This window comes from Octopus bimaculoides, chromosome 2, assembly GCF_046866305.1.
Source record: "Octopus bimaculoides isolate indiv1 chromosome 2, ASM4686630v1, whole genome shotgun sequence".
NCBI classification, from domain to species: Eukaryota; Metazoa; Mollusca; class Cephalopoda; order Octopoda; family Octopodidae; genus Octopus; species Octopus bimaculoides.
The window spans coordinates 116282213-116289853 of record NC_142929.1 but is presented as its reverse complement, the minus strand read 5'-3'; the positions used below and the strand labels follow the sequence as shown (position 1 = coordinate 116289853).

General features: G+C 33.1%; 1 protein-coding gene across 1 annotated transcript in view; it reads right to left on the bottom strand.

The window, feature by feature from the left end:
- Positions 1–7641, bottom strand: part of LOC149137212 (paired box protein Pax-6-like) — a 49810-nt gene that overhangs the window by 11384 nt on the left and 30785 nt on the right. The gene's annotated exons all lie outside the window — the stretch shown is intronic.

The following is a 7641-nucleotide window of genomic DNA, read 5'->3' as shown; positions in this document are numbered from 1 at the left end:
TGTAAAAATTACTAATATTAGACATGCGTAGTATATTTAGTGTCTGGTTCTGATATGATACCCACAGTCATATATAATCTCGTTCCATAAACGTAAAACATTTTCTCTAAAAGCCACTTGAAACATGTATTCATATAAGAATGAGAGAACACAACACTACTGTTCTGTATGTCTACTGTTATTATACACCGATTATAGCTACACAATTATATCAATAATTATTGTAGCACTTTGTTACAATAGTAAATATTCCAACAGTAACTACAACAGAAGGAAAACACAACATCCAGTATATTCAGTAAATAGGAGGGGAGCCGGTATAATATTTCGTTTATGTCAGTAGATGATTTTACCGAACATGTTCTGTTGCAATGTCAGTTTTTGCTGCAATGTCACTTTTTGTTGTAATGTCAAATTTGCTCCTCGATTTTGTTGACGCAACTACCTTATTTAAATCTGCACCTGAGAAAAATAAAAATAAATATATTTGGGGTTTTCTCCCATAGCGTTGGCAATTTATTTGAAAAATTTATGAAACAGAGTGAATTGACGACGTGCGAGGATCAATCAAATGTTATTGAATCTCTGCTTGGAATTGAATATTGAATCTCTGCTTGGAATTGAATAGGTTTAATTTCAAATGATTTCTAATCTAACCCGGGATATGTAGGCTTAAAAGATCATCAAATTATTCTTTCATATCTTTGTGTATCACATGATAAGTCACCATCTTCCAGTGTCTCAGCGATTGTTTCAGGTTTGGAAATTATGAAAAGATCAGACGTCTTATGTTGTGCTAATACATTTTGAGTTGCTTAAGGACAGAGAAAATTGTTTCCTGACTCTCTATGACATAAGTTCTTTCAAGAGCTTCTTTGTACACATACATTCTTTCAAGAATAGATTAACAGGATTACAATGATGGGACACAGGACATTAGACTGCTCAGTTAACTGCTTAGTCAGTTACCACATATGTTCCTACAAGTACTCTTCCTTTCTCTAATTTTCCAGGTTTTGCTTTTCTTAGAATGTGGCAGCCCCTCCCCCACCGGTCCATGCGTCCTCCGTCACGAATCTCTGCTCTAAACAGCAGGCAACACATATAAACTTATAAGCAAACAAGTGCACACTGGTGTTTACACATGCACACAGGTACACACACACACACACACACACACACACACACACACACACACACACACACACACACACACACACTTGAAGGCACACTTGAAGAGATATATTGATATATAAGAAGTTTAAAGCATTTCCATGTTTAAATTTTCAGTGTGGTATTTACATGTTTGCTTACGTTCTAATGATCAGCGGCAAAATGTATAATAACGAGCAGGTGCAAGGAATAGTTGTCTCGGTTGACAACAAGGAATCGCACAGATAGATATCAATAATTCCCGTGTAAGAACGATTACTTAAATATTTTATATCTACTGTAAGAAGCACAAATACACACACACACCCACAAGCATACACACACTCGCAAACAAACCTACAAACACACACAAACACGCACACACACCACACACACACACACCACACACACATCACACACACATACGCACACACCACACACACAAGCGCACACACACAAGCGCACACACACAAACACACACAAACACGCACGCACCCACACACGCCACACACACATCACACACATACGCACACACAAGCGCACACACACAAGCAAACCTACAAATACACACAAACACGCACACACACCACACATACCACACACTACACACACACACACAGGCAGACACAGACACACACCACACATACGCAAACACACAAACATGCAACACAAATGGACACGGGCATTGATATTTGTAAACAGAGAAAATGGACAAAGAGACTAAGAGAGAGAGGAGGAGATGGGGAGGGAGGGAGAGAGAGAGAGAGAGCTTAATAGACAAACAGACGGAAAGAAAGACAAAACCTCCCACAGAAAAAAGAAAAAAAAAAGAAAATGTGGTATAGAAAGAAAGAAGGTAGCTCTGTTTAAATGTGTTTATTCCTAAGAGAGTTATCAATTGATTTCTTGTAAAAGTTATGTTGTAGGAGCGACACACGTTTCTATCTGAATTCCATTATGTTGTTATCTCTCCTCTTTTATGTCTCATGTGTCAGCTAATGTTGCTGAGACAGCATATAACTTTATAGTTTACTTAAAATCGATGTTCACCCCCAGTTTCCTATCATTCTTTGTTATCAAAGCTATTACACTCACTCCCACTCTAATTTTATTATTATTTTTTTCCTTTTCATGCCTTTTCATGGTAAAGAATAGAACAAGGAAAAGTCTCTTTGTATTAAATCTAGGTCCTCATCTTTATTCCTTCAGTAAACAACATATCAAAGTTAATTCTCTTCTTATGAAACTCAACCCTCTAACTTTTTAACCACTCAATAAACAACACGTGAAAACCAAACCTCTGTCTCTAGCCATGATTTTAGCCCATCATTAAAAAGCAGATCAAAATTAAATCTTTATCTTTAACCTTTCAATAAACAACATATCTAAAGCCAAGATTTCATCTTTAGCTCTTCATGTAATGGTGGATCAGAGAAAAGTCTTCATCTTCAGCTTTTCGGTTCACATTTCACAACCAAATTTTCTTCTTTAGCCCTTCAGTAAATTGTAGGTGAAAACCACATCTCCATCTTCTTCAATTCTTTAAACCACATTAAATCAAAGCTAAGTTTCTCTGTATCTTTTCAGTAAGCATTAGAAATCAATGTCCCATTTTCTGTCTCCATTAAACGTTAGATCAAGGCAAAATCACTCTGAAATTATACCTGTTCGTTATCTGTTCAGTCAACACCAGAACAACGTTAAAAATCTCTTTATGCCTTCAGTAAACATTGCATCGAAGCCGGGTGTCTCTGTACCTTATCTGTAAACAACAGATAAAAAAAAGTATTTCTCTAGATTGTCCCTCTTTATACCTTCGGTATATAATGTGCATTATGCGGGATCTTGATACAATTTGGAGTGTGCGATGCTAGGATTGAGAAGAATAGAGTGAAATAAATGATTATCATTTAGTGCTAATTAAAGCCACATCATGAACTATTATATTGATATGTAGTAATATATCAGAGAAGGGTGCTTTATAATTGTTTGCACTCGATACGTTATATGGCTCAGACTAGATTCATATATTACAGCGGAAGGGGACTTATAATTTAGTATGACAACCATGCCTAATTGGCAGAATGTCACAATAGCTTACGAAATTGACTTTCACTTTGAAGTAAATGTTTACATGCTGATACATATCCTGATTTAAAATCATAGGTAAACATGGTACAAGTGAAAAAAATAGGTAAAACTGTCACAGTAAGCTTACTGAAATATACAATATTGGCTCGTAGTCCGTATTTTACTAGTTCCATTCTTCACTTTATACATACATGCAAACATACATACATACATACATACATACATACATACATACATACATACATACACACATACATAGTGTCATATAAATATATATATATATGCATACACACACACACATACATATATGGGTACAGGACGTCACCAACGGTAAACAACATGAAATACGCAAGCTAACAAATGAGTTCAATACGCAAACAACGAGAGAAACAAATGGAAAACAGGACAAGTAACACAAAGAACGACCCTTCATCAGTTGCCGGCTGTCTATCTACTCCTAGCATGGAAAAACTCCTCGATTTCAAAATAATGCTTAACAATATTAATAGCAACATACAATTCACCATGGAATACAGCAGTAAACAACTCCCTTTTCTTGATATCCCAATTAAAATAGTCAATAACCACATCGAAACAGACATCTTCTATAAACCCACAGATTCTAAACAATACCTATTATTCAACTCATACCAACCTAAACACATAAAAATTAATATACCTTATAATCTAGCGAAAAGAATCTGTACCATAGTTTCGGACACCTATACTCGTGAACGAAGACTCCGTGAACTCAGATCAATACTAATCAAAAGACATTGTCCAATATCATTAATAAATGATGGCATTAAACGAGATAAGGAAATAGATATACGAACATTAAGGGAAGTCAACCGAAATACTACACCAGACTTAGAAATACTCTCATACATCTCCACACATAACCCTAGAAACAACAAAGCCTTCAACATTATCATCCAAAATCTACCTATCCTCACAGGAGATAAAACAATGAACAAAATTATAGGCTCACATAAAATTATCAAAAGCAAAATACAACCGAAATCATTGAAAAAAATATTAACCAATGCAAGACTATATCCATTAACAACAGAACCAAAAGTGAAAAAATGTGGTCGACCTAACTGTGGTACATGCCCCCACTTTTTAGAGGGTTCAGAGTCCACTTTAAACAAGATGAAATATTTAAGGTTAAATCAAATTTCACCTGTGCCTCGGAAAACCTAATCTATGCCATTACCTGCTTAGGGTGTGGTAATCATTATATTGGCCAAACAGGAATATCACTCCGTCGAAGAACCACTCTCCACAAAGAACAAATCCGCCACCCACAATACAGACATTTACAGGTCAGTGAACACATAGAAAGTTGTGCTAGGAACCTTAATCCTAATTTCCTAATTTTCCCCTTCTATCAATAATCACAAAACATCTCAGTACAGCAAAGAAGGAATAATGGGGCAACTTTCATCAATAAATATCTTCCACAATTCAATATGAACATATAACAATACAGAACACTACTAACCTTTCAATTAATACCACTAACCCCTATACATCCCATACACCATTCACATTACAGATTTATATCTACCCTAATTGCACCCAATCCAGAACTACTTACCTCCCTTACACATAATCTCATTACTCAGGGACTAGTAGACCCGACACCGTTCGGTAATCGGTGCTCATTCAAAGCAGTGATCAGTAATTTTACGAAACCGGTATGCCTTTGAATCTCTTTAACAATTCACAAGAATGACTTTTGTTACTTTTATTACTACCTCAGTTCATCTAATTGTATATATCTATCGCTACTTTTCATAAAAAGCGTTTACTTTTTTTGATTTCCAATGTGCATTTTTGCTTATTTTTCTTACTTCCCCCTTACATTTCCCCATGTGGTTTCTATTTTCTTTTTGTAACATTTTTCTATTATATATATATATATATATATATATATATATATATATATATATATATATATATATATATATATATATATATATATATATATATATATATATATATATATATATATATATATATATTATTATTATTATTATTATTATTATTATTATTATTATTATTATTGTATTATTTGATTGAACGCCACGCATCCATTTCCAAGTAAGTCATATAAACATGTACATACTTGTTTAGGTGTTTATATATTTGGTGAATGCAATTCCGTATACGCCTGTATATGCGTGTGCATATATATACATTCACATTGATGAAGAGAGAGACAGTGTGTGTATATATATGTGTATATATATATATATATATATATATATATATATATATATATATATATATATATATATATATATATATATATATATATATATACACACATACAGTATATATATATGTATATGTATATTTATACAGTATATATATATATATATATATATATATATATATATGTATATTGGGTTTTCCGGAAAGTTCGTGCCGATTTTTAAAGGAAAGAAAAAGGTCAATAAATACTTGCCATCACATTTTTAATCGACCAAATCTGAACCATTTTGTTGCACAATGCGTCTCCATCTTTCCTTTAACTTGAAAATACACTCTTCCCAGAATTGAGGTGGTTTCATGGCAAATAAGTCGAAAGGTAAGCTACTATAAATCGACACGAACTTTCCGGACAACCCAATATATATATATATATATATATATATATATATATATATATATATATATATATATATATATATATATATATATATATATATATATATATATGGGAGAATGTACGAAAGAAAACAACAAGATGTGGTCTATTTCTAGCACATTAAATGTCCACTTTAGTGGTCAACGTTATATATAAAAATATACTTTAATCCCCTGAGATCGCAGATATTGTTTCTGAATCTCTCTGATTCTTTAAACGTGCTAGCTTCCTGGTAATAAATCGATATTAATTAATATATGATTTTTACCCTATGTTTTAATTATATATATATATATATATATATATATATATATATATATATATATATATATATATATAGATAGATAGATAGATATAGACGGTAACTATATACATAGCGTTATATAAACATATACATACGTAAAAGCTTTCTTCTTCTTTTGCCAATAGTGTATATTTCAGTAAGCTTGTTGTGCCAGTAAGCTTATTGTACCTATGCCATTTTTACCTGTGACATTTTTACCTGTGTCATTTTTACCTGTGTCATTTTTACCGTGCTATTATTACCGTTCACCGTCTAAGACATATTTGATAATGTTGTGTATGGTATCATTTTATAATAAATCTCTGAGCGAGGTATAAACATTAGCTGCACGACATCGTGAAGTATAGGGTTTGCCACATTTAAGTGGCAAATATACTTCACGGTATCATTTTAGTTTTCATTCTAGCCTAGTTTAAAATCTTTTTGACAAATATAAAAACTACTTAACAGCTGTAATATCGAAAGTACCTTATGTTTGATAGATCAAGGTACAGCTGTTAGATAGCTACGGTTCAACACATAAAGCACATCCTGGCTAAGAGGTACAGTCCAACAATATTATAGTTGTACAAACATACATGTGAAAATGATTATGGTTGACGTCACATTCATTTTGAAACAGTTCTTTGAAATGGTTCTTTGCGGTTTCAAGTAAAATTTACAAGATCGACGGCTGATTTGCAAGGTCTGTACATTTGAAATACTCTGGTTCATTTCTCATGCGCGCGCGCGCACACACACACACACATAGATACTCATTTAAGCAGCTATTGACATATAGACACAATATACATGCACACACATATGTTCATTTCCAAAATATATGCTACGAGAAGATAATCGGAGAATATACCAATAGGAACTCAGTTTACGAGTGGTTACATTTAGAGAGATGGCGATACTCTCCTTCATACGAAATTAAGAGGGAGCCTCGGTGTGTTCCTTCGACCTACGAGAAAGAACGCTCAAATTCCTTCAAATCATTCTCTACTGTTTTTACAAATGGACACTTTAAAATTGTAGTCTCTAATCTACACAAAGAAAGGATGGCCGCACTTAGAACTCTTCCATAGTAGATCTGTTCAAGTAGGCCAGATTTGGGTCTAAGCCACAATAAAATCTTCACACTTCTCGAGGTATAGTCACACTTCAATCTGCCAGACTTCAATAAGGAAAGTGTGCAAAATCTATCACTATTTAACTATAGTGTGGCCTCATTCACAATATGACATTAGTTATCAAGGAAAAAAAAAAGAGATAACGTTATATTATTTGATGTGGTAAGGTGGACAAAAACTCAAATAAACAAAAAAATAAATACAATTAAAAACTTAATAAATAAAAGATAAATGCAATAAAATAGAAAATAAATAAATAAAAAGATAAACAGAAATGAAATAAATAACTAGATATTTCACTGTGCAAACTTAGACGA